General features: G+C 38.6%; 1 protein-coding gene and 1 long non-coding RNA gene across 4 annotated transcripts in view; both read left to right on the top strand.

Moving 5' to 3' along the window:
• The first annotated feature begins 1,892 nt into the window (after positions 1 to 1,892).
• LOC142240234 (uncharacterized) lies at positions 1,893 to 2,621 on the top strand. The gene is made up of 2 exons (XR_012723202.1): positions 1,893 to 2,367; positions 2,435 to 2,621. It is a non-coding gene; the product is annotated as an uncharacterized LOC142240234 (long non-coding RNA).
• Positions 2,622 to 3,621: 1,000 nt separating this feature from the next.
• The window catches only part of LOC142221443 (mitochondrial protein C2orf69 homolog), a 71,217-nt gene continuing 46,873 nt past the window's right edge, over positions 3,622 to 27,965 (top strand). For all 3 annotated transcript variants that reach the window (XM_075291173.1, XM_075291171.1, XM_075291172.1), the window contains exon 1: positions 3,622 to 3,842. The gene's annotated coding sequence lies outside the window, so the exon portion shown is untranslated. The remainder of the gene's footprint in view (positions 3,843 to 27,965) is intronic.

The raw sequence follows: 27,965 nt of genomic DNA, 5'->3' as shown, positions 1-27,965 counted from the left end.
CAAATTAGCCCGTGTAGAGAGATAAGGATTTGTATTTCCATATTTCTACAATAATTACAGTTCAGTTGTCCTTTTAATGAGTGTTTCATTCGAAATGTATGTGTTTGCTCGTGTTAGACTTTCCCTTAAATGGTCTCTATGGCGGTTATAAAGAAAAAATAGATCGCTATAATTAACTTTTATCAAATATTTACAATAAAAGCTTTAATAAATTTATCAATTATTAAGTTTTTCCTATTTATAAATGCCTTTTTCCACAAAACGAAAGGTCTTTACCAAGTGAGTGGTTTTGACATTTCAGTTCGTCAAAATGCGAACGAATCGAGTTAGAGAAACCCAATTTTAGAGCTTACGTTACGTCTTCGTTCGCATTGACTTTCGTTTCGATTTTCGTTTAGATACCCCTTAGAGAAACCAAAATCAGCTGTTTTTCGTTTTGTATGCGAACGAAGACTAGAATTCGGATAGCAGAAATAGGCTGTTAATGTTATTTGATCCAAAAGGTTTGGTTTAAAAATAAAATAATGTTAACATTTTTCGCCTTTCGAAAACAATTTGTCCCGCTTTGTTGCAGGGATGTTTGTGTCCCCTTACACGTGAAGATTTGTGCCTCCCAACCGGAAAAAATCAAAGTTGTTTTGATTTTATACCAACACGTCCCCGCAACACGCGAACATGGCTTTATACTACCGGATTTGTCGCCGCAACGTGTTGTGTCGCAGGGTTTATCCGACCGTATAATGTGCCCTTTACAGTGTGTCGGATCGATACGACTTGTCGGCGATGACTAAATAATCGGTAAATGTGTTATCGATACCATAAACATGCAGCAGTATCGATTATGCCTTCGGACTTAAAGGGCACCTTATACGGTCGGATAAACCCTGCGACACAACACGTTGCGGCGACAAATCCGATTGTGTAAGGTCGTGTTCGGCTGTCGCGGGGACGTGTTGGCATAAAATCAAAACAACTTTAGGGCTGTTTTCTTTTAGCACTGGATACCGTAAGCCGTGAAGGACTAAAATAAAACAGAGTACTCGCTTATCCAGGACATCTCCAAAAATATGCAACACTGTCATCAGCTGTTTAAAAACAATCACAGAAAAGAAGTGAAATCTTGCATTTTTAATGTATGAAATGCTCCAATTAGTAATAAATATTTACTGCTGCGATTATTTATGACACTATACCACTTTGAATTTTATGTTTTTAGATAAATTAGTCACAATAAAGTGCTATTGTGAATCGATGCAGCGTCACTTTATCAAAACACAATCTGGCAAGATCTTCGCGACTTGCACTGATGAGATGTTCTGGATAGAACACCAGCGTAACGATGTTCTGGATAGCCCATACAAATGTTGTATCCAGTGCAAAAAGAAAACAGCCCTTTTGATTTTTTCTGGTTGGGTGGTACAAATCATTGAGTGTAAGGGGATGTTCGACAAACATTATCAAAGACAAATTTATTTTTACATTAAAAAACGGCATTTCTGCAATGAAATTAATGATGGATCGCCAATTCTGGTTGAAAATTAAAGAAATACATAAATCTAAACCAGTATTGTGGCAAAAACGTGGAAAAATTCCACTTCCAATAAATGGGAAACCAGGCGACAAGTATTTTAAATTCATCAAGTAATTTGTAATATATTAAATGTGGATTACTTCAGGAATCATTGTTTTGACACATATACCAGGATTTTTTTTATTATTTTCTTCCATTTTTTCAGTAAAAAATGGTTTCACCCATAAATCTTCGTACAACTTCATTGTTTGTTTATGCTTCTTCTTATTTTTTCATGTTGTCATCACATTTGTTCGTGCAGTGTAAAGGCCGGTACTCTGTTCGGTTTTCGCGTTGAAACTCCATACAAAACCAAAAAATGCGAAAAATTTGCGAAATTTTTTCCATTTGTGATACTTTGTTTTTTCGTGTTGAAAAACTGACGTTTATAGCACGGCGCCATTTGCAATGTGAATTAAGAAATAATTTATTTATTAAAAACTATTTGTGCGGGTTTATAAATCAAACACGGACCATATTTTTGTTCCGAATATATACAAAGGATCAAAGGAATAGCAGATCAATTGCCACATCCCTGCCAGCATTTCAAAGTTCCATTTCGTCTTCATCGCTACCACAGACTCGAAAGTGTCACTACAACCATCCTACTGTGATGGGGGGCAGCATATCATAAAGTACAAAATGTACTTCATACATGTATTTTGCCATCACTACTTTTACAAAAGCCATTTTATTTTTTGTGAAACGCCAAGCCCAACCAGCTTGTTATATTTTATTTAAATAAAAACGAAAATAAAGTTCTGAAAACATAGATTTTACGCTTAAAATTGTGAAAGGTATATTGGTGAACAATTTTTGATTTTCCAAATGGAATAAAGTGATTGTTTTTCAAATATTTTACAGACACGCTGCCTCCATCGAATAAAAACACTGGCTGATAGACGCTGCAACATGTAACTCGCTACTTGTAACTCTACATCATCATTAATGCAAAAAATTATGTTAAATGTGATGTGATAGTGGTATAAATGTTATATTATTAAGAATTTGTAAATGATTAATCAAATTAATAAATATCTAAACAAACGTGTTTTACTCGACCACAATGATTCTTTTACCACTATCTTAAAATGTGCTTTTTCTGATTGTTTCGAGAGTCTCTTATTGGCGTCGTTCTAAATTGATCTATAAAGGCACCTAATAATTGCACTCATGCGAAACCTTTTTGTAGTAACTTGGCGTGGTACAACTTCTCAATAGTGACGGCGCTTTTCCGACGAGTTTTTGATATCGTATATGATTGTTTTCGACGTACTGGGGATTCTCAGAAGCGCCCCCAAATTCAAAAAATGTTGGCAGGGATAGTACTATGTTCATTCTTGCGAAAAATTTTTATGGAAACCATTATTTCGCACATAGAAAGCGGCGTTTTTTTTAGGTAGCTTGGAGCGCTATTTTACAGGGAGCGATATTGTTGGTGGTTGTTGCTTGTTTTTACAAAATAACATTTTATTTTTCCTTGGGCAATTGATCTGCTATTCCTTTGGTCCTTTGTATAGTTTCGGAACAAAAATATGGTCCGTGTTTGATTTATAAACCCGCACAAATAGTTTTTAATAAATAAATTATTTCTTAATTCACATTTCAAATGGCGCCGTGCTATAAACGTCAGTTTTTCAACACGAAAAAACAAAGTATCACAAATGGAAAAAATTTCGCAAATTTTTCGCATTTTTTGGTTTTGTATGGAGTTTCAACGCGAAAACCGAACAGAGTACCGGCCTTTAAGGGCAAAACTTGAACGAACACACAACAAATAGACGAACCTCTGTCGGAGTGTTTATCCGACCGTCTAAGGTCCGCTTAACTTATAATGTGCACAATATATGGGATATGTTCGACACGAGCACTGTCGTCCGGAATAACTGATAGTCTGTAAAGCGCATAACGAACAATACAGAAGCGCATTTTATTTTGGTCACTACCAAGGAACGATAGTCGATATCTGTTATCGCGTCAATCTAGACTTATCGATAACATTTCACATCGCAAAACTCTTACCTCCCCCACCCAATAATTCTTGCTAACAACTTTTTTCAAGAAGAAGAAGCGATAGCTAAATAGCAGACGAGGTTCTTCCAAGCGGACAATTATTTTTTTCTGTACATTGGAAATATATGAAACACAAATAATATATATAAACAGATTTTTAACATTTGAAGAAAATCAGATGGTCGCAAACTCAACCGTATTAGCTTTAAGCGCGTAAATATTGTGTACTTTATTTCATTTGGACCCAACAAAAAAAATTGTAAGTATAACATAAACAACACCACCAACAAAATATGCCAATTGACTGGCCATTGTATATGACATTATTGAATATATTTGAGGACTGGGAATGCATCAAGTAAGGACAAATGCATTCTCATAGTAATTCATAGTCAATTTCCATGGCTAATGGTCTTTCAGTTAACCAAACGAATTTAAAATCAAGTGTCAATATTTGCAAACGCCAAAAGTGTATGTGTGTTTGTACTTAAATCTGGATTTTTGCCTGATTTTGATGAGAGTCAAAAACATATAAGTATGCTGGTCAAATACCGAGAGGACCACGAGAAAAAAATATGTATCGATGCATAGGCCAAATTGTTCACAATTACATTAAAATATTTCCTTTTGGCTGAAATGCAGTATAAATTTGTTTGAGCGTAATTAAGATGGATTGATAGAAATCTTCATGAGTCAAACGACGCGTTAGCCACTAGGGCTGTTATTCAGGATAGATTTTTATAAATCCCGGGATTCGGGATTTTGTTCGGGATTCTTTAATGTTTGATGTAATAATCTACATCTCCAAAAAAATTGCACATTAAACCAATTTCAATTCAATATTTCTTTATTTTCACATTTGGTTAGGATACATTAAATAATACGTTTACAATGTGACCTTAAAAATAAAAAAATGTACAGCATGGTTTTCATATAAACCGTCTGCCGGAAATAAATTTAATAATTGTATTCATCTATTAATGATCTTCTGTAATTTAGAGCCTCTATCAGAAATTTATGTTAACATCTGTTTAATAAAGTAGCGATACAGATTGTCGACTTCTTCGAAATTTGAGATACCCCAAATCTGTGCGCCATAACTAGGATTTGAACGGCATACAGAGAGGACAATTTTCCATTTGGCTTTTAGGGAAACAGTTGTCTCTGAAACAAAGTTTTTTTCACGTTGAGTTAATGGCCATTTTTGCGTCTATTTATTTTCTTAGCAAATGCTTTGAAAAGGATAATTTAGGAGTTAATGTATTCCTAAATGTCGAAGCTAGTTCAAAAATCTTATTATATTTTGTTTCCAACTTCCTTTGTATATACATATATGAATTTATTAGAATGAAATAAGCAATTACCATTTCTATGTTAAAACAAACCAACTTTCCAATTGAATTTCGCTCAATTGTATCTTAGAATCTCTAAAGATGACTTAAGTAACGGACCTTCACACATGCTACAGCAACTCAAGCGATAAGGAGCTGAAACCAGATCAATAAAATCTGTTGTATGTTATACTCAAACGAAACCCTTTTGCATTTTTCTTTATTGCTTTGAAAATATATTTTCAGTCCACTTCTGTAGGTATCCCACAATTGTACACTAAATATTTATATTCATCTACAATTCTAAACTTTTCACCATTATATGTCCATTCCTCGCCTTGCAGCCTGCTTTTCTGAACACCTTTATCTCATTTTTCGCTTGGTTCACTTGCATTCCCCACTTTGCAGAATAAGCTCCTAGATTTTGTATCATTTGTTGTAGAATACCCGGTTCATACGCTATCATAACTATATCATCTGCGTACATTAGTATACGTTCATTGATCTCATCTATGAAAAGTCCTCCTCCCAGACTGTAGTGCAAGTCATTTAAATATAATGAGAACAAAATTGGCGAAAGTAGGCAACCTTGTTTTACTCCAGTTGTGTTGAAGTAGTCAGAGAATTCATTTCCAGTCCACACCGCCGATTGTGTATTTATACCCTTCACCACTACTGTGGTACAGGGTATAATAAGTTTGTGCATTTGTATGTAACGCCAAGAAATAATTGTCATAGACCCATCTTTTAGTATACCGATCGGCTTAGAATTAAATTCTGAGTCGATTTAGCGATGTCCGTCCGTCTGTCTGTCTGTCCGTCCGTCCGTCTGTCTGTATAAGTAATTTTGTGCACAAAGTACAGGTCGCAGTTTAAGTCCGATCGTCCTCAAATTTGACATAACGTCTTTCTTCGGGTAGAAGACAATCGCTATCGATTAATTTAGAAAAAATCGGTTCAGATTTAGATATAGCTGCCATATATAGTTATCACCGATTTGATCGTAATTCACGTATTTATGAACCGACGTTCTTCAAATTTTGTACATCTGAATGTTTTGTCAGTCCCGTAATAACTGCCAAATATCAGCTAAATCGGTTCAGATTTATATATAGCTCCCATATATATCTTTCGTCCGATTTGGACTTATATGGCCCCAAAAGCGAGAGTTTTGCCCTGATTTGCTTCAAATTTTGCACAACGAGTACGTTTAATAGTATCGTTAATTGTGCCAAATTTAGTTGAAATCGGTTCAGATTTAGATATAGCTCCCCTATATATCTTTCGTCCGATTTTGACTTATATGGCTTCAAAAGCCAGAGTTTTGCCCTGAATTGATTAAAATTTTGTACAAAGAGTACGTTTAATAGTATCGTTAATTGTGCCAAATTTAGTTGAAATCGGTTCAGATTTAGATATAGGTCCCATATATATCTTTCGATCGATTTGGACTTATATGGCCCCAAAAGCCAGAGTTTTGCCCTGATTTGCTTCAAATTTTGCACAACAAGTACGTTTAATAGTATCGTTAAGTGTGCTTAATTTGGTTAAAATCGGTTGCGATTTAGATATAGCTCCCATATATATCTTTCGTCCGATTTGGATTTATATGGCCTCAAAAGCCAAAGTTTTGCCATGAGTTGCTTGAAATTTTGCACAAGGAGTACGTTTACTACCATCGTTAATTGTGCAAAATTTAGTTGAAATCGGTTCAGATTTAGATATAGCTCCCCTATATATCTTTCGTCCGATTTTGACTTATATGGCCCCAAAAGCCAGAGTTTTGCCCTGACTTGCTTCAAATTTTGCACAACAAGTACGTTTAATAGTGTCGTTAAGTGTGCTTAATTTGGTTAAAATCGGTTCCTATTTAGATATAGCTCCCATATATATCTTTCGTCCGATTTGGATTTATATGGCCTCAAAAGCCAGAGTTTTGCCCTGAGTTGCTTGAAATTTTGCACAAGGAGTACGTTTTATAGTATCGTTAATTGTGCAAAATTTAGTTGAAGGCGGTTCAGATTTAGATATAGCTCCCATATATATCATTCGCCCGATTTGGACTAATATGCCCACAGAGGCAAAAGTGCTACTCTGATTTACGTGAAATTTTGCAGAGGGAGTAGAATTGAACTTTAAACTTTGCACAGGCAGTAGAATTAAAGTTTCGCATATGCATGTTTATTTTGGTTGAAATCGGTTCAGATTTTGATGTAGCTCCCATATAAAGTTGTTATCCGATTTACGTGAAAGTTTGCACAGGGAGTAGATTCAACATAGTAACTATGCATGTGAAATTTGATTGCAATCGGTTCAGATTTCGATATAGATTCCATATATATGTTTTTCCTATTCCGCCACTGCTAAGTCGAAAACTTATCAAAATGACTCAAATGTTCCTATTACTCTATTACACATCTATCGACTGATAAATCATAAATACACTTTTGCGAAGTTGCCTCAAAATTGGTTCATATTTAAATGTTTCCTATATTTATTTTTTACTAACATTGTGTTCCACCTCAGCGCATTAGCCGACTTAATAGTAAAATCTATAAGTATTGCAGAACTCTGTACAGATCTGCTCAGATATACAGAATATATTTGTATGGATTCATATAGCACCCAACACATTGGACGGATTTGATATGGTATCGAAAATGTGGACTTACAAAGTGGTGAAGGGTATAATATAGTCGGCCCCGCCCGACTTTAGACTTTCCTTACTTGTTTTATATATATTTTCCACTATTTGTGGAAAACAACCTTAGGTCTGATAGCTGTCATATGGGAAAATTTAGAAAATAATAAACGGACCAAAACAATCAAAACGAACTATTTTGGTTGAGAGTCTAATCTCATGCATTTTGCATATCAAGAGGTCTCGATGTACTCTAAAGTCCACGAAGAAGGCGTAGACTTTTTTTATTCTCGCCTAGCTTTAGATTAACTATTGACACCAGATTGAAAATGTTATCAGAAGTTGTGTACAATTCTGGATACGATCCTTGAATAGCGGACTGTCAAGCGATTGCGGTTTAAGAGTCTCCAAGAATTGTAAAATACCAAAAAGAGAAAATATAAAGAAAAGGCAAGATTTCAGGTTTTGTCTGGAACTTTATTGGGATGGCAGCTTACCAAGCGGAATGACGATGCACAATTGAATTATAAAAAATACCATTAGACATATCAAGTGTACAAATTCGTTAATTCAGCAATTCATTTTAATGGTAGAGAAGGACGAATATCGCTAAGATTAAATTTGAGTGAAAGCTTTCAATGAAGAGAGAAGCAAGGAGTTGCCACTTTCTCTATGCTATGTAATTCACAATTTCTATTTGATACTTCAGTTATTTCAATTCAATATTTTCAATTTCTTTATGAGTCTAATTCAAATATAAAATTAATTTAGTAAATACAATTCAATTATACATATTCATTATATAGTATTGGAAATGACGAAGATGGTTGAACAGGGTTCAACAAGTTGAATATCCATTTCTAAAACCCGCCTGGTACTCATTTAATATTTGATGCCGGCTGTCCATTCCGTAATTCTGCTATTAATCATTCCTATCATCACTTTCCCAACGCAGTTCATAAAAGTCATTCCTCTATAGTTCTGAACGTCATTTACATTTCCTTTTTTGTGAATTGGGAATGTGACACCGTTTCTGAATACATTATAGTCGTGGAAACCATCAAAAATACTCGTGAATCATATTCATAATGATTCTAAAAACGCATTCTGAGCATGTATAATGAACTCATACGAGGTGCGATCCTCACCTGGTGCTTGTTTGCCTTAAGTTTCCTTAGAAGAACTGTGATTTCTTCTACAGTGAAATTTCTATCTAATAAGTCCTCAGTAGGTATGTTTGCAACATAGAAAATGGGATCGTAATAGCATATAGGATTCAGGAGAGTTTAAACCAATTTAGTTTAATTCAATTTTATTAACAAAAGAACATAAGAGTAAATTAGCCCTTAACAGTCATCCCTAGTCAAATTGGCGACACGTATTTTCATTTTCGATCTAAAATGAAAGTCGATTGGGAAATGATAAATTTAACTTAAAAAAATACGATGAAATTTATTTTCAACAGTTTAGTGTACGGACAATTGTTTGGGATAGTGTATCTATCTGCCGATTTAGACGCATAAGATCACCCAAGACCAAAGTTTCACTCCGATTTACTTGCAATTTTGTAGTGATGGCTGAATTTGTATTTTTGCAATGCGTGCCTAATTTGGTTCAAATCACCCGAGGCCAAAGTTTCACTCCGATTTACTTGCAATTTTGAAGAGATGGCTGAATTTGTATTTTTGCAATGCGTGCCTAATTTGGTTCAAATCGCTTAAGTTTTAGATATAGCTTCATGCTTACTTGAAATTTTGTAGAGATTGCTGAATTTGTATTTTTGCAATGCGTGCCTAATTTGGTTCAAATCGCTTAAGTTTTGGATATAGCTGCCATTTGAATATAGCTCCGATTTAGTTGAAATTTTGTAGAGATTGCTGAATTGGTATTTTTGCAATGCGTGCCTAATCGCTTAAGTTTTGGATATAGCTCCCATATGTATGTACGCCCAATTTGGGAAAAATGGTAAAACAATTTCATATTTCCTCACCCATTTTGAACGGGACTTTACCCCCGATGTCTTGATGCTGTACAAAGTGAACAGATTTGGACAAAGTGAACAGATTTGGACCGAATCAGATAAGATTTAAATATAGCCTGTTCGTCCGATGGGGCAAATATAACTAGAATACCCACATTTTATCTACGAGGTTCAACGAAATTTTACTCCAATCAACTTGATATTCTCCACAGAGAGTACATTTAATATTTTATTTATTGGGTTAAATAGGATGAATATATCCTATTTAACCCTTTAACGACGAAGAATTAACCGCTCGATAAAAGTAAGTTTTTCTTGCGAATTCATATTCAAAATACACCTATTTACTAAGTAAAGTGTCGTCGAAATGTTAAAAAAATATTTCCTTCTATGTTACGAGAAATTTCATGGGTTATTTTCATGGGTCTTCAAAGGTAAATAGATAGTCAGAAAAATGTTTTAAAACACTTTACATAATTCACTACAAAATACATCATGAGCTTTGTTAGCATTTGTAGAATACAACCACCACAAAAAAATACGCGACTTAGCAAGTATTCATGATCATGCGTGCTTGGTTTTGAGCACTTTGTATAAGCTTGCTCTCAAACCAAAATTTATTTTTAAAAACGTTTTTATTTCTCCTATAAGCCAAGAAGAGTATAAGGTTTTTTTTTTTTTTTGGGTAATAATAGTAATGAGTATCCATACATTCCCCACATTGTGGAAGTCGAATAATTTGCCTCACATTTTGAGTTTGAATCCGTTCATGCTTATCATGTCATGTGTAATATCTATAACCATGACATCAACACCAGAGTTTTCGAAAGTTATTCTGAATCAAAAACAATAGATAATGAAGATGAGAAACTGACCGATGTCATGTTGCATTGGATATCTTCTTATTCGTTAATTTTTGTTTGCAAACTTTTTCATGAAAAAATTAAAAGTTAAGTTAAGTTAAAGTTGGACTATCAGCCAAAGAATTCCGAAGCGGACAATCCTCCGGTAGAGTCAGCAGTGAAAAAATCTCCTAACGAAGCCGAAGGAAACATAAAAATTGCAGACTATGCCGAAAAACGTATGCGGGAGGTTTCTACAGGCTCAAACATCACCAAAGCTGAACCGCGGACTGTTGCGAGAGTCACCGAGATCTGTGAAGAGGAAGCCCTTGATGACTTAATTGAAGCGGCTGATGTGACGGTGTTGAAAATTTGGATGATTCTACGGTTCCTCCAGATAAATCTTCACCATTGTAAGGCCGCTTGTGCTGCCTTAAAAGTTCTCCTGATGAAAGGAGACATAGATATAGTTCTTATTCAAGAACCATACATATATAAGAACAAGATCTGTGAATTAAGCACTCCGGGTTTCAAACTTTTGCCGGTACCGGTAACGATATAAATCAAGCATGTATAATTGCTAAAAACGAATTAAACTTGTTTCTGCTTCCTTCATTGAGCAATGCAGACACTGTCGTAGCCAGTCTAGAGATATCCACATGCAAATATTGGGTATCTTCGGTCTACATGGGACATGATAGGGAGATGCCACCCTGTGCCGTTAAGACCTTAGTTGAGGAGTCACTAAAAACAAAGACAAAACTCATTATGGGATGCGATGCAAATGCACATCATAGTATTTGGGGAAGTAGTGATACTAATGCAAGGGGAGAGTCGCTAATAGAGTTTATTTTGCGTACTAACCTGGTAGTTTGCAATAAGGGAGATGCACCAACCTTCGTCACCAGGAACAGACAAGAGGTTTTGGACGTAACGTTGACCTCTCCGGAACTGAATGATAAGATATCTGAGTGACAAGTTTTGAGGTAACATAGCTTCTCAGATCATCGCTACATCAGTTTCAGATTGGCTGTTCGTACTTCAAAGACCATATTTCCGCCAAATGTTAGGAAAGCTGATTGGAATAGGTATAGGGAATCGTTCAATTTGATGATACCTGAAATGCCGGAGACAAATATGAGCACTGTGCAAGATATCGAACACGCAGTGGAGCGGATTACTAAGGCCTTCAACATTTCACTGAAAGCTGCTTGCCCTAGAGGAAAGCCAAGGGGAAAAAATCGGCCGCCATGGTGGACTACGGAGTTAAGTAATATGAGGAAATCCTGCAGGAAGCTCTTTAACAAGGCAAAGTCCACAAGAGCTCCGGAGGATTGGGACACTTACAAGATGAATCTGAGAGCATATATACGAGAACTGAGAAGGTCTCAACAAAACTCTTGGGATGATTACTGTAGCAGTATTGAGAATACGTCAGAGGCTTCCAGACTACGGAAGGTACTAGCATCCACTAACACCGCTCCAGGTTTCATTAAAACATCGGAGGGAAATTGGACAACGTCCAGTGAGGAGACGTTGGAGGTACTTTTGGACACACACTTCCCTGGAAATCAGACGGTTGAACCATGTTCCGGCGGTGTAACAGAGGCTCAGCGATCATTTCCTATCGAGGAAATTGTGTCGGAATCTAGAATAAAATGGGCTTTAAATAGCTTTGGACCATTCAAATCCCCCGGACCTGATGGAATTACTCCGGCGGAGTTACAGGCAGTGGCTGAAAGAGTTATCCCCTGGTTGACGGTGATATATAAACGATGTGTAAACTTAACATATATTCCAGAAAAGTGGAGGGAAACAAAAGTCGTCTTCATACCTAAAGCAGGAAAAGCCTCTCACTCGAGTGCGAAGGATTTCCGACCAATCAGCTTATCCTCATTCCTACTTAAGACCCTGGAGAGGAATGATAGACATGTATCTTAGAACTAGCGTGGATTCAAGTTTGCTCTCGAAACGACAGCATGCATACTCGAAGGGCAGGTCTACTGAGACCGCATTGCATGAACTAGTCAGCTTTATTGAAAGCTCACTATCTGTCAAAGAATACACAATCGTGGCGTTTCTAGACATGACCCGTCTACAGGTCGACTAATTGGGCCTGACTCTTGGTCGATGCCCAAATTTATAACTTCAGTCGTTACCCGTCCACTGGGCCCTGAAGTTAGCAACCCAGTGGATGACTTTGAATTTCGCTGCATGGTGGTTTATTATTTCCACCACACGTGAAATTCGTAATAAGTACTTATTACGATGAAATACTCCGCTATTAAAAAACACGTCCGTTCAGTTCGACGGTTGAATTATCATTCGATGTCAAACGATGTGTAAACTTAGCATATATTCCAGAAAAGTGGAGGGAAACAAAAGTCGTCTTCATACCTAAAGCAGGAAAAGCATCTCACTCGAGTGCGAAGGATTTCCGACCAATCAGCTTATCCTCATTCCTACTTAAGACCCTGGAGTGGATGATAGACATATATCTTAGAACTAGCGTGGATTCAAGTTTGCTCTCGAAACGACAGCATGCATACTCGAAGGGCAGGTCTGAGACCGCATTGCATGAACTAGTCAGCTTTATTGAAAGCTCACTATCTGTCAAAGAATACACAATCGTGGCGTTTCTAGACATCGAAGGGGCGTTCAATAATGTCTATCCGAGCTCGATATTAAATGGACTGACAACTCTGAATGTTGATCCAGGTATACTTAGGCTGTTAGACGAACTTCTAATAAAGAGACGTATTTCAGCCACACTAGGGCAAGCAAACATACAAAGGTATGTGAACAGAAGCACTCCCCAAGGAGGAGTTCTATCACCTCTTCTTTGGAATGTTGCTATAAACAACCTTCTGGTTTCCCTAGAAAAAGAAAGGATAAAAGTGGTGGCATACGCAGATGATGTGGCGCTAGCAGTCAGGGGAAAATTCCCATCCACAATCAGAGATATTATACAGAGAGCTCTCCGGATGACTGAGAAATGGGCGAAAGATAATGGTCTTGGTGTAAATCCTGCAAAGACAGAACTAGTCATGTACTGCAAAGATCGCAAAACACCCACGGTTAGGCCCATTTCCTTAGGGGGTACTGAAATTCCCTTTGGTGAGTGTGCAAAATACCTTGGCGTTATTTTAGACAGGAAGCTGAATTTTAGGCTTAATATTGAAGAGAGGGCGAGAAAAGCCACGGTAGCTTTGTACTCGTGCAAAAAGGCAATAGGGAAAAAGTGGGGACTAAGACCAAAAATTGTGCAATGGCTATACACGGCAGTAGTTAGTGCTATATAATGCTATATGGTGTTGTAGTCTGGTGGCCGGCACTTCAGAAACCGACTTGTTTAGATAAAGTTCAGCGTATGGCGAGCTTATGTATCTCAGGCGCATTTAGTAAGACAGGAACAGACTCCCTTAATGTCATGTTACATCTATTGCCTTTAGACATTTTGGCCAAACAGTCAGCTGCAACAACGGCTGTGCGGTTGCGCGAGCTATCGCTGGGGTCGGAAAAAAGTTACGGTCATAGTTCGGTCCTCAAAGTAATGCCAGATGTGCCTAACGTAGTGGATTACACCCTGGCAAAACCACTTTTCGACAAAAAGTTTGAAACTCAAATTCCCAACAGTGAGGCGTGGTGTACACAGACCCCGGGGAATAAAAGATATATAAATTTCTATACTGATGGCTCCATATTGAATGGACAAGTGGGGTTCGGAGTATATTCTAAAGATCTGGAAATTCGAATAGCGAAAAGATTACCTAATCACTGTAGTGTTTTTCAGGCTGAAATATTGGCAATAAGAGAGGTGGCGAATTGGCTGAGAAGTAATGTTCCAACAAATATTGGCATTAATATATACTCAGACAGTCAACCTGCAATAAAATCCTTGGACTCTGTGTTTCTTAACTCGAAAACGGCCATAGACTGCCGCAAATCTCTCAACGAGATAGCTGAGCAGTACAATATTCACCTAATATGGGTGCCTGGCCATAGGAACATACCGGAGAACTGCGAAGCAGATGTGTTAGCAAGGCTAGGAACTACCTTACATATTCCATGGGAACTAGAATCTGTTGGTATGCCTCTGGCCACCTGCAAGCTCTTACTGCGTGAGAAGGCTGTTATGGTGGCCAATATTCGATGGGAAAATTGCAAGGGTTGCAACGACACCAAGCAAATATGGCCCCATTTAAATTTAAACCGCACACTAGATATGCTAGTGTTCTCAAGGCGTCAGATAGCACTCCTGATATCTGCTATAACGGGTCGCTGCCTGATAGGCGAATTTGCAAAAACTATAGGTGCGAAGTATAATGACTATTGTATAAGCTGTCATGATGTGGAGGAAAAGGAATCAATTAAACACCTCTTGTGTGAGTGTCCTGCTTTTTGTGTAAGGCGTAAGCGAATTTTAGGAGCATATAGCTTTAGATTACTGGCTGACCTGGAAAACGTTAACTTAAGCAGTTTGTTAATGTTTTTGGAGCAATCTGGTTGGTTCCACAAAAGTAAATAATAGAGAAAGTTCAGTGGTTAAGACTAGAAGTGCCCATGTAATAGGTACTTTTAGTTAAATGTGGTATCACAATGGACTGAATAGTCTAAGTGAGCCTGAAATTTAATCGGGCTGCAACTTTAACCTAACCTAACACCGCTTCAGGTTTCATTAAAACATCGGAGGAAAATTGGACAACGTCCAGTAAGGAGACGTTGGAGGTACTTTTGGACACACACTTCCCTGGAAATCAGGCGGTTGAACCATGTTCTGGAGGTGTAACAGAGGCTCAGCGGTCATTTCCTATCGAGGAAATTGTATCGGAATCTGGAATAAAATGGGCTTTAAATATCTTTGGACCATTCAAATCACCCGCACCTGATGGAATTTCTCCGGCAGAATTACAAGCAGTGGCTGAAAGAATTATCCCCTGGTTGACGGTGATATATAAACGATGTGTAAACTTAGCATATATTCCAGAAAAGTGGAGATAAACAAAAGTCGTCTTCATACCTAAAGCGGGAAAAGCCTCTCACTCGAGTGCGAAGTGAGAGGCAGTGGAGCGGATTACTAAAGCCTTCAACATGTCACTGAAAGCTGCTTGCCCTAGAGGAAAGCCAAGGGGAAAAAATCGGCCGTCATGGTGGACTATGGAGTTAAGTAATATGAGGAAATCCTGCAGGAAGCTCTTTAACAAAGCAAAGTCCACAAGAGCTCCGGAGGATTGGGACACTTACAAGATGAATCTGAGAGCATATAAACGAGAACTGAGAAGGTCTCAACAAAACTCTTGGGGTGATTACTGTAGCAGTATTGAGAATACGTCAGAGGCTTCCAGACTACGGAAGGTACTAGCATCCACTAACACCGCTCCAGGTTTCATTAAAACATCGGAGGGAAATTGGACAATGTCCAGTGAGGAGATGTTGGAGGTACTTTTGGACACACACTTCCCTGGAAATCAGAAGGTTGAACCATGTTCTGGAGGTGTAACAGAGGCTCAGCGGTCATTTCCTATCGAGGAAATTGTATCGGAATCTAGAATAAAATAGGCTTTAAATAGCTTTGGACCATTCAAATCACCCGCACCTGATGGAATTTCTCCGGCGGAATTACAAGCAGTGGCTGAAAGAATTATCCCCTTGTTGACGGTGATATATAAACGATGTGTAAACCTAGCATATAGTCCAGAAAAGTGGAGATAAACAAAAGTCGTCTTCATACCTAAATCGGGAAAAGCCTCTCACTCGAGTGCGAAGGATTTCCGACCAATCAGCTTATCCTCATTCCTACTTAAGACCCTGGAGGGGATGATAGACATGTACCTTAGAACTAGCGTGAATTCAAGTTTGCTCTCGAAACGACAGCATGCATACTCGAAGGGCAGGTCTACTGAGACCGCATTGCATGAACTAGTCAGCTTTATTGAAAGCTCACTATCTGTCAAAGAATACACAATCGTGGCGTTTCTAGACATCGAAGGGGCGTTCAATAATGTCTATCCGAGCTCGATATTAAATGGACTGACAACTCTGAATGTTGATCCAGGTATACTTAGGCTGTTAGACGAACTTCTAATAAAGAGACGTATTTCAGCCACACTAGGGCAAGCAAACATACAAAGGTATGTGAACAGAAGCACTCCCCAAGGAGGAGTTCTATCACCTCTTCTTTGGAATGTTGCTATAAACAACCTTCTGGTTTCCCTAGAAAAAGAAAGGATAAAAGTGGTGGCATACGCAGATGATGTGGCGCTAGCAGTCAGGGGAAAATTCCCATCCACAATCAGAGATATTATACAGAGAGCGCTCCGGATGACTGAGAAATGGGCGAAAGATAATGGTCTTGGTGTAAATCCTGCAAAGACAGAACTAGTCATGTACTGCAAAGATCGCAAAACACCCACGGTTAGGCGCATTTCCTTAGGGGGTACTGAAATTCCTTTGGTGAGTGTGCAAAATACCTTGGCGTTATTTTGGACAGGAAGCTGAATTTTAGGCTTAATATTGAAGAGAGGGCGAGAAAAGCCACGGTAGCTTTGTACTCGTGCAAAAAGGCAATAGGGAAAAAGTGGGGACTAAGACCAAAAATTGTGCAATGGCTATACACGGCAGTAGTTAGTGCTATATAATGCTATATGGTGTTGTAGTCTGGTGGCCGGCACTTCAGAAACCGACTTGTTTAGATAAAGTTCAGCGTATGGCGAGCTTATGTATCTCAGGCGCATTTAGTAAGACAGGAACAGACTCCCTTAATGTCATGTTACATCTATTGCCTTTAGACATTTTGGCCAAACAGTCAGCTGCAACAACGGCTGTGCGGTTGCGCGAGCTATCGCTGGGGTCGGAAAAAAGTTACGGTCATAGTTCGGTCCTCAAAGTAATGCCAGATGTGCCTAACGTAGTGGATTACACCCTGGCAAAACCACTTTTCGACAAAAAGTTTGAAACTCAAATTCCCAACAGTGAGGCGTGGTGTACACAGACCCCGGGGAATAAAAGATATATAAATTTCTATACTGATGGCTCCATATTGAATGGACAAGTGGGGTTCGGAGTATATTCTAAAGATCTGGAAATTCGAATAGCGAAAAGATTACCTAATCACTGTAGTGTTTTTCAGGCTGAAATATTGGCAATAAGAGAGGTGGCGAATTGGCTGAGAAGTAATGTTCCAACAAATATTGGCATTAATATATACTCAGACAGTCAACCTGCAATAAAATCCTTGGACTCTGTGTTTCTTAACTCGAAAACGGCCATAGACTGCCGCAAATCTCTCAACGAGATAGCTGAGCAGTACAATATTCACCTAATATGGGTGCCTGGCCATAGGAACATACCGGAGAACTGCGAAGCAGATGTGTTAGCAAGGCTAGGAACTACCTTACATATTCCATGGGAACTAGAATCTGTTGGTATGCCTCTGGCCACCTGCAAGCTCTTACTGCGTGAGAAGGCTGTTATGGTGGCCAATATTCGATGGGAAAATTGCAAGGGTTGCAACGACACCAAGCAAATATGGCCCCATTTAAATTTAAACCGCACACTAGATATGCTAGTGTTCTCAAGGCGTCAGATAGCACTCCTGATATCTGCTATAACGGGTCGCTGCCTGATAGGCGAATTTGCAAAAACTATAGGTGCGAAGTATAATGACTATTGTATAAGCTGTCATGATGTGGAGGAAAAGGAATCAATTAAACACCTCTTGTGTGAGTGTCCTGCTTTTTGTGTAAGGCGTAAGCGAATTTTAGGAGCATATAGCTTTAGATTACTGGCTGACCTGGAAAACGTTAACTTAAGCAGTTTGTTAATGTTTTTGGAGCAATCTGGTTGGTTCCACAAAAGTAAATAATAGAGAAAGTTCAGTGGTTAAGACTAGAAGTGCCCATGTAATAGGTACTTTTAGTTAAATGTGGTATCACAATGGACTGAATAGTCTAAGTGAGCCTGAAATTTAATCGGGCTGCAACTTTAACCTAACCTAACACCGCTTCAGGTTTCATTAAAACATCGGAGGAAAATTGGACAACGTCCAGTAAGGAGACGTTGGAGGTACTTTTGGACACACACTTCCCTGGAAATCAGGCGGTTGAACCATGTTCTGGAGGTGTAACAGAGGCTCAGCGGTCATTTCCTATCGAGGAAATTGTATCGGAATCTGGAATAAAATGGGCTTTAAATATCTTTGGACCATTCAAATCACCCGCACCTGATGGAATTTCTCCGGCAGAATTACAAGCAGTGGCTGAAAGAATTATCCCCTGGTTGACGGTGATATATAAACGATGTGTAAACTTAGCATATATTCCAGAAAAGTGGAGATAAACAAAAGTCGTCTTCATACCTAAAGCGGGAAAAGCCTCTCACTCGAGTGCGAAGTGAGAGGCAGTGGAGCGGATTACTAAAGCCTTCAACATGTCACTGAAAGCTGCTTGCCCTAGAGGAAAGCCAAGGGGAAAAAATCGGCCGTCATGGTGGACTATGGAGTTAAGTAATATGAGGAAATCCTGCAGGAAGCTCTTTAACAAAGCAAAGTCCACAAGAGCTCCGGAGGATTGGGACACTTACAAGATGAATCTGAGAGCATATAAACGAGAACTGAGAAGGTCTCAACAAAACTCTTGGGGTGATTACTGTAGCAGTATTGAGAATACGTCAGAGGCTTCCAGACTACGGAAGGTACTAGCATCCACTAACACCGCTCCAGGTTTCATTAAAACATCGGAGGGAAATTGGACAATGTCCAGTGAGGAGATGTTGGAGGTACTTTTGGACACACACTTCCCTGGAAATCAGAAGGTTGAACCATGTTCTGGAGGTGTAACAGAGGCTCAGCGGTCATTTCCTATCGAGGAAATTGTATCGGAATCTAGAATAAAATAGGCTTTAAATAGCTTTGGACCATTCAAATCACCCGCACCTGATGGAATTTCTCCGGCGGAATTACAAGCAGTGGCTGAAAGAATTATCCCCTTGTTGACGGTGATATATAAACGATGTGTAAACCTAGCATATAGTCCAGAAAAGTGGAGATAAACAAAAGTCGTCTTCATACCTAAATCGGGAAAAGCCTCTCACTCGAGTGCGAAGGATTTCCGACCAATCAGCTTATCCTCATTCCTACTTAAGACCCTGGAGGGGATGATAGACATGTACCTTAGAACTAGCGTGAATTCAAGTTTGCTCTCGAAACGACAGCATGCATACTCGAAGGGCAGGTCTACTGAGACCGCATTGCATGAACTAGTCAGCTTTATTGAAAGCTCACTATCTGTCAAAGAATACACAATCGTGGCGTTTCTAGACATCGAAGGGCGTTCAATAATGTCTATCCGAGCTCGATATTAAATGGACTGACAACTCTGAATGTTGATCCAGGTATACTTAGGCTGTTAGACGAACTTCTAATAAAGAGACGTATTTCAGCCACACTAGGGCAAGCAAACATACAAAGGTATGTGAACAGAAGCACTCCCCAAGGAGGAGTTCTATCACCTCTTCTTTGGAATGTTGCTATAAACAACCTTCTGGTTTCCCTAGAAAAAGAAAGGATAAAAGTGGTGGCATACGCAGATGATGTGGCGCTAGCAGTCAGGGGAAAATTCCCATCCACAATCAGAGATATTATACAGAGAGCGCTCCGGATGACTGAGAAATGGGCGAAAGATAATGGTCTTGGTGTAAATCCTGCAAAGACAGAACTAGTCATGTACTGCAAAGATCGCAAAACACCCACGGTTAGGCGCATTTCCTTAGGGGGTACTGAAATTCCTTTGGTGAGTGTGCAAAATACCTTGGCGTTATTTTGGACAGGAAGCTGAATTTTAGGCTTAATATTGAAGAGAGGGCGAGAAAAGCCACGGTAGCTTTGTACTCGTGCAAAAAGGCAATAGGGAAAAAGTGGGGACTAAGACCAAAAATTGTGCAATGGCTATACACGGCAGTAGTTAGTGCTATATAATGCTATATGGTGTTGTAGTCTGGTGGCCGGCACTTCAGAAACCGACTTGTTTAGATAAAGTTCAGCGTATGGCGAGCTTATGTATCTCAGGCGCATTTAGTAAGACAGGAATAGACTCCCTTAATGTCATGTTACATCTATTGCCTTTAGACATTTTGGCCAAACAGTCAGCTGCAACAACGGCTGTGCGGTTGCGCGAGCTATCGCTGTGGTCGGAAAAAAGTTACGGTCATAGTTCGGTCCTCAAAGTAATGCCAGATGTGCCTAACGTAGTGGATTACACCCTGGCAAAACCACTTTTCGACAAAAAGTTTGAAACTCAAGTGGGACAAGTGGGGTTCGGAGTATATTCTAAAGATCTGGAAATTCGAATAGCGAAAAGATTACCTAATCACTGTAGTGGTTTTCGGGCTGAAATATTGGGAATAAGAGAGGTGGTGAATTGGCTGAGAAGTAATGTTCCAACAAATATTGTCAATATATACTCAGACAGTCAACCTGCAATAAAATCCTTGGACTCTGTGTTCCTTAACTCGAAAACGGTCATAGACTGCCGCAAATCTCTCAACGAGATAGCTGATCAGTACAATATTCACCTAATATGGGTGCCTGGCCATAGGAACATACCGGGGAACTGCGAAGCGGATGAGTTAGCAAGGCTAGGAACTACCTTACATATTCCATGGGAACTAGAGTCTGTTGTTAAGCCTCTGGCCACCTGCAAGATCTTACTGCGTGAGAAGGCTGTTATGATGGCCAATATTCGATGGGAGAATTGCAAGGGTTGTAACGACACCAAGCAAATATGGCCCATTTAAACTTAAACCGCACGATATGCTAGTGTTCTCAAGGCGTCAGATATCACTCCTGATATCTGCTATAACGGATCGCTGCCTGATAGGCGAATTTCCAAAAACTATAGGTGCGAAGTACACACAAAAAATTTTTTCTCTGATTCAATCACCAAATTAATTGATCCAATTAATTTTTTAATTGAAATGTCTTCAATCACGAAAATGATAGTATCAATCACAGTTTTAATTGGGCATAGAAAAAATTCTTGATTAAAAAATTAATTGATTTTTTCAGCAAAATTCAATTAATTTTTTAATTGATTCAATTAAAAATTTAATTGATGTTGATTGCAAAACGCAATTAATTTATTAATTAAAAAAGGTAACTATTTTTAATTACTTAGTTAGATTGGCTTAGAGTTTTTATTTAGATTAACAAATGATTGTTTGAAATACATTTTTAATTAAAAAAGTAAAAAAAAAATCAGCACTTTTTTTAAACTGAATTGGTCTTCCGAATTTGATTAAAAAGTTAATTGTATCAATTAATTTTTTAATTAAACATTTTTAAAAATTCAATCATTGACTTAATTAACTTAATGTTTCTATCATGATTAAAAAGTTAATTGTATCAATTAATTTATTAATTGAAAAAATTTTCAACTTCAATTAACTTTTTAATTGGAAATATTTTGGTGATATTTTTTTCTGTGTATAATGACTATTGTATAAGCTGCCATGATGTGGGGGAAAAGGAATCAATTAAACACCTCTTGTGTGAGTGTCCTGCTTTTTGTGTAAGGCGTAAGCGAATTTTAGGAGCATATAGCTTTAGATTACTGGCGGACCTGGAAAACGTTAACTTAAGCAGCTTGTTAATGTTTTTGGAGCAATCTGGTTGGTTCAACAAAAGTAAATAATAGAGAAGGTTTAGTGGTTAAGACTAGAAGTTGCCCATATGTAATAGGTACTTTTAGTTAAATGTGGTATCACAATGGACTGAATAGTCTAAGTGAGCCTGAAATTTAATCGCGCTGCCACTTTAACCTAACCTAACCTAAGTTGGACTACACAGAAAAAATATCACAAAAATATTTCATGTTAAAAAATTTGATTAAAATGAAAACCTAATCGATTTAAAAATTAAATTGTTAACCTAATTAAAAATGTAGTCAATTGAAAAATTAACCAATTAACATTTTAATTACAAAAATATATTTTTCCATTTAATAATGTAATTTTGTTCGGAAATAAATTTCTATACTCATATACAGAAACATTTTTTTGGTTACACAACGAAATTAATTGTTCCAGTTAATTTTTTACACAGAATTAATTAGTAATAAAAAATTACTTGATCAAATCAATGGGATTCTTCTTCACTTTCAATTAATTTTTTAATTGATTCAATGAAAACTGTTATTGATTGTGACCCAATTAATATTTTAATTGAGGCTTTCAATTAATTATTGTATTTTTTTATTTATAATTATTACATATATATTTATTATTATTATTAGTATAATACCCAGCAAAAACTCTCATTACCCGGTAATCTTGTATGTAAGCCTATTTAAAAATTAACAACCACTTATTAATTGGCATCGCTCCGGATTACATTTACATACGCATGTCCTAGGAGGAAAGTACTTCCCACCAGGCATACTTTCGGCCATGAAATAAGTAGTGCTTTTAGAGCATATAATCACCTAATATGTAATCACTTATTCGTAGATGCACCAAAGTTTGCAAAATAGCCACTTATTGCCTCAGGCAACCAAATCTCGAAAATATTGGTTTCTATCGCCGATTACAATGGATCAAAATATGGCGAGTAATGCTGTAATAGGAGCACTACTTGAATAGAAACGAATATTGTATAAATAAACAAAAAATCTAATAAATCATCTAAATAAGATTATAAGATTCATTTCACACTTAAAATAGAAATAAATGTAGGTTGTTTAAGGGAGTTGGATTCGTGAATTACGTTATAATATATCCAATAGTCAATTCACATTAGGTTCGAAATCTACTAAAAGTGGATTTTAAGTCCCTTTTTAAAAGCAAATGGCATTTGAAATATAGTTTAAGTGCATTTTGGAAGTGTAATGTGAATGAGGTATAAGAAAGCATTTATTTAGAACATAAATGGCATTAATTTAAATCACAATTATTATGAAATATTTGTGATAAAAATTTCTTAACGGAAAAATGTTCAGAATTACCGTTACATTACATATTCTTTTTGATTTTTTGATTTTATTTATTTATTTATTTACAATCATAATGAATTATGAAAATAAACAGGTAACAACATAGGTTTTCGACCTGTTTGATTTTTTAAGTAAATACTCAATTATGTGAATAATTATACCTAATGGTACCAACATTTATTCTATTTTATTAAGTCATTAACAGCCAACTGCATAAAATTTTGAGAATAACAATTCGAAAATTACCGAGAAGTATTTATTTTTGTCATTACAAGTTAGTCATTATAACTCACCGCTATTTTGGCACGATAATACTAATACCGGCCTTAACAATAAAATAATTATAAATGAATAAATAGTAATGCAATAATAATTGATTGCCTCTATAATTGAGTTTTGTGAAAAAATCAATTTTATTTTTAATTGAAGCAATTAAAAATCATTCCTCCTCCAAGTTAACGTTTTTTATTTAGCGCTTTAATAACATTATATATAACCCTATATCTTTATTAATAACTTAATTTGCCTTTTTATGTCCCGAATTCATTAAAGCGATTATTAATTTGTCGGCGATTTTTTGATGACTCCCGAAGGTAGATTCAGAAAACCCAGGAGTTTTCGTAGCGAATTCCACCAGGGAATAGGGGATAGAAGATACATACCATTTTTGTGTCGTACCAATAAAGTTAGCTGCTTTAAAGTATGCAGTGAAAAGAGATGTTCGAGCAAATCATAATAACTTATTATTTCTGAGACATCTTGTAAAAACTTTTGATTAGTGATTTATGTAATCAAACTGCAAATTGAAATTCAGTGTTTGGTGATGAAGGTCAGAATGTACTTACTATGACTCTCATTAATTGGTCTAATTGTGTTAGCTCATTTATTTTTGTTGTGAACAAAGATGTCCGATTACTTTGATTTTTGACTTTGTACTGATAGTCCACGCCAATTTCTAGGATTAGGATACATGTCCCTTTCAGCCGTCTAAGAATTGCCCATTCCTCTTCATCATCTTCCAACATTCCAATTATGCATAGCTACAGATAGAAGAATTTGGATGAAATTTAACTCTCTTTATCACATACTGAATCTAAATCTTTACAAACATGTCAATGACAAACCCATGATAAAGTGAACGGCCCCATATCTAAACATAAATATGGTTATGTTGTAGTGGCAGCTCGTTATTTTTAAGCTCACTTAGACTCCAAGTGATTGTGTCGACGCACTGGGATGATCTTGGTCTCCGCATAAAGGTGATCCAGGGGTGCACTGACATCGTGTTGCGCTTCTAAGGGCAGCGTTCTGACAGGTCGGTATGTTATTCAACTGCGTATCGCTCGTTTGAGGTGTCCACACTGGCGCTGCATAGTTTACCACTGAACGGCCAATTGCATTATATGTAGTTAACAAGGTTTCTTTGTCCGCACCTCAAGTGCTGCCGGCAAGCGACTTGAGGACCTTGTTTCTACCGCGGAGCTTATCACAAATTGCAGTGTCATGGGCGGACGACTTAAAAAGGCTGTCGAATGTGACCCCGAGAATCTTGGGGTAATTTGTTGTCGGAATTGTTTCGCCATCGACTCTGACATTCAACTGCCTGCGTACTTCCGCCGTCCATGTAGTGAATAGTGTGGCTGAGGATTTGGAGGGAGATATCCTCAAATTTCTTGCAGTGAAATAACTGGTAAGATCGCAAATGTCATCAACAATTGGCCCGGATGCCATGATTGTGCAATCGTCCGCATATGACACAATCTCGACGCCGTCAGGAGGGGGTGGAATCGAGGACAGGTAGAGGTTAAACAGTGCCGGAGATATCACCCCGCCATGGGGAACTCCCTGTTTAACTCTACTGGGTTTAGACTTCTTGTCCCTGAATTCCACGTACGACTGGCGTCCACACATATAATTCTGAACCCAACTCTTCATTCCTGCCGGTAGGGACGTATTCTCGATGTCCTCGAATAATGTGGCATGGTTGACCGTATCGAACGCTTTCGATAGGTCAAGCGCCACCAGGACCGTCCTATGACACGGTTTGGGCTGATTAAGTCCCTCGGGGCCCAGCGCCTTGGATGGTTTCCGCTGTTGATGACATTTGTAACTTCGGCTGCGGTAAATTGTGGTGTGTCGTCGGCTCGTATGCGACGAGTGGCTCTCCTTTACCCTCTATCACTCTCGGGATGCTCGACAAACTGTCGGTTGAAGTATTTGGCGCATCTCTTCGTATCAGCCACGTCGCCGAAGGTGACTGAAATCCCATCATCCCTTGTAGCAGGGTTCGAGAGGGCTCTCACTGTTGACCACAATTTACCAGTTCCTGTGCCTAAGATACATTGCTTCAGGTGCTCTAACCAGGTGTTCCGCTTGCGCTCGTCGACTATCTTACTAATCTCTAGATTTAGTTCTCTGATTCTAGGATCAGCAGGGTTAGCACGACGGTTCATCACGCTCGTCTGCGAGTCCCGCCGCTTCGGCTGGGAAGTTGGGCCTCACTTGGGCAATTCGACTAGTGGGTATGAAGCGAGCGACTGCTGCGTTGATGATGCCCCGGAACGCCCTCTGGGCAACATGAACATGTGAGGGGGATGGGAGCTCACTGAAGCGGTGATCGGTGTATTCTCTGAAGCCTTCCCAGTTGGCTTTCTTCTGAATGATAAACGTCCGGCGTTCAAAGGTTATGAAATCGGAGGGTCGGTTAATGGTGAGAATTATGGAGAGTTGGTCCGATCCCACTGAAATGACGGGTTGCGAGGAAACGTCATTTATCAGACCAGGCGACGCTAATGATAAATCTGGCGAACTGCTGCAGTCACCCATAATTCTCGTGGGGGCCTCTTCGTTCACCGTGCAATATGTGGAGTCATCTATCTGCTCTGCCAAAGCTATGCCTCTCTGGTCATTACCTAGGAGTGAATGCCAAAGTTCATGGTGGGCATTAAAGTCTCTTAAAACCAATCGGTTATGCCCGCACAACAGCCACTCAATGTTTGGGCTATAACCTGGAGCACAGCTACCAACCGGCGGTAATACACATTGTTTAGCTCTATCTCGGCAGCCCCAGACGTGACTGCTACCCCCATACATTCTATATACGGGTCACTAGTGTCTGGCAAAAGCGGGATAGGTCTTTACAGCATGGAACGGTGTATTATGAAAGCCAGGCACATTGTATCCATCATAATGGCGTAGGGTGCAGGTGGAATTCAGCTTAGTCTCCTGGATCGCCGCGACCCTTATCCTTTTCCGATTCATAAAGTCCACGATTTCGCTAATCTTACCTCGGAGCCCGTTGCAATTAAATTGCAAAAACGATGCACTATCCGGAACTGGAACAACAATATTGATTGTAAGATGCTGCGGCGGAGAATATTGTTGTACGGGAGATGTCGGGGGGGGGTCGCATATTCAGACGACCCACTGCTGCTATCCTGCCACGTAGTCAGTATGACTATACTCCCGCAGCGATGTTAAGCCGGAGCAGTTCCGGTAATGCTCCCACTCCATGAACCGGTTACATCAGACCGAAACCGAACGGTGGTGGATCAGGTTTCGGCAGACTGAACAATATCTGCTGTGCTGCTAACGCTGGCACAGCATCCTTCCACGTAGTCAGTATGACTATACTCCCGCAGCGATCCAAGCACCGGTAACACCTGACCGAAACCGAACGGTGGTAGATCAGGTTTCGGCAGACTGAACAATATCATGGTCCGGGGTTCTCCTCTATCCCGGCTCGGACCAACAGCAAACGGAGAAGGCTCCCCGGGATGCACCTTCTCCAACACAAAAAGATGGACGAAACAACACGTACACTGATGTGGTAGCCGCTGGCCAAGAGATGGGATCCATCGGGTCAATCCGGTACTAGAGGTGTGCACGTGACACGAAATTGTCGTGACTCACGCGTGAGTCGTGAGTCACGCTCATGACAACGGCGTGAGTGTAAGTGAGCGTGATTAACAAACCAAAATGTCGTGCGTGAGCGTGAGTCACGAAAATATTATCTTCGTGAGTGTGCGTGAGTAAAGATTTACGCTCACGAAAATAATCCCGCTCACCAACATAAAACGCTTAAGAGTTAAATGTATTTACAATTTTAGTGACACCTGGGATGTTAAGAGTGTAATAACGCTCTCGATTTTAATAATGCTCATATTTTCAGACACGTCGCTAAGGTAAATTACTCAAAAAATTGTTCGTGAGTCACGACATTTTTCGTGAGTCACGATATTTTTCGTGAGTCAGGGTATTTTTCGTGAGTCACGACATTTTCGTGCGTGAGTACAAATTTTCTTTTCGTGAGTGTGCGTGAGTCCTACCAAACAATATCGTGCGTGAGTGTGCGTAAGATTTTTCCGTCGTGAGTGTGCGTGAGCAAAATATTATTCACGTGCACACCTCTATCCGGTACACAGAACCCACCGCCGTGGGATTGGTAAAAAAAGTTGTAATGACAATAGTAAATACTTCTTGGTAATTTGTGATGATTTATTTCAAAAATTAATGCAGTTGACCGATAATGAATTAATAAAATGGAATAGATTATCAACATAATTTAGCATTTTCTTAAAAAAAGTCGAAAACAATGTACAATG

This window comes from Haematobia irritans, chromosome 1 (assembly GCF_050003625.1).
Source record: "Haematobia irritans isolate KBUSLIRL chromosome 1, ASM5000362v1, whole genome shotgun sequence".
NCBI lineage: Eukaryota > Metazoa > Arthropoda > Insecta > Diptera > Muscidae > Haematobia > Haematobia irritans.
Note: the sequence above shows the minus strand (reverse complement) of the source record. Positions and strands in the feature narration are given on the sequence as shown.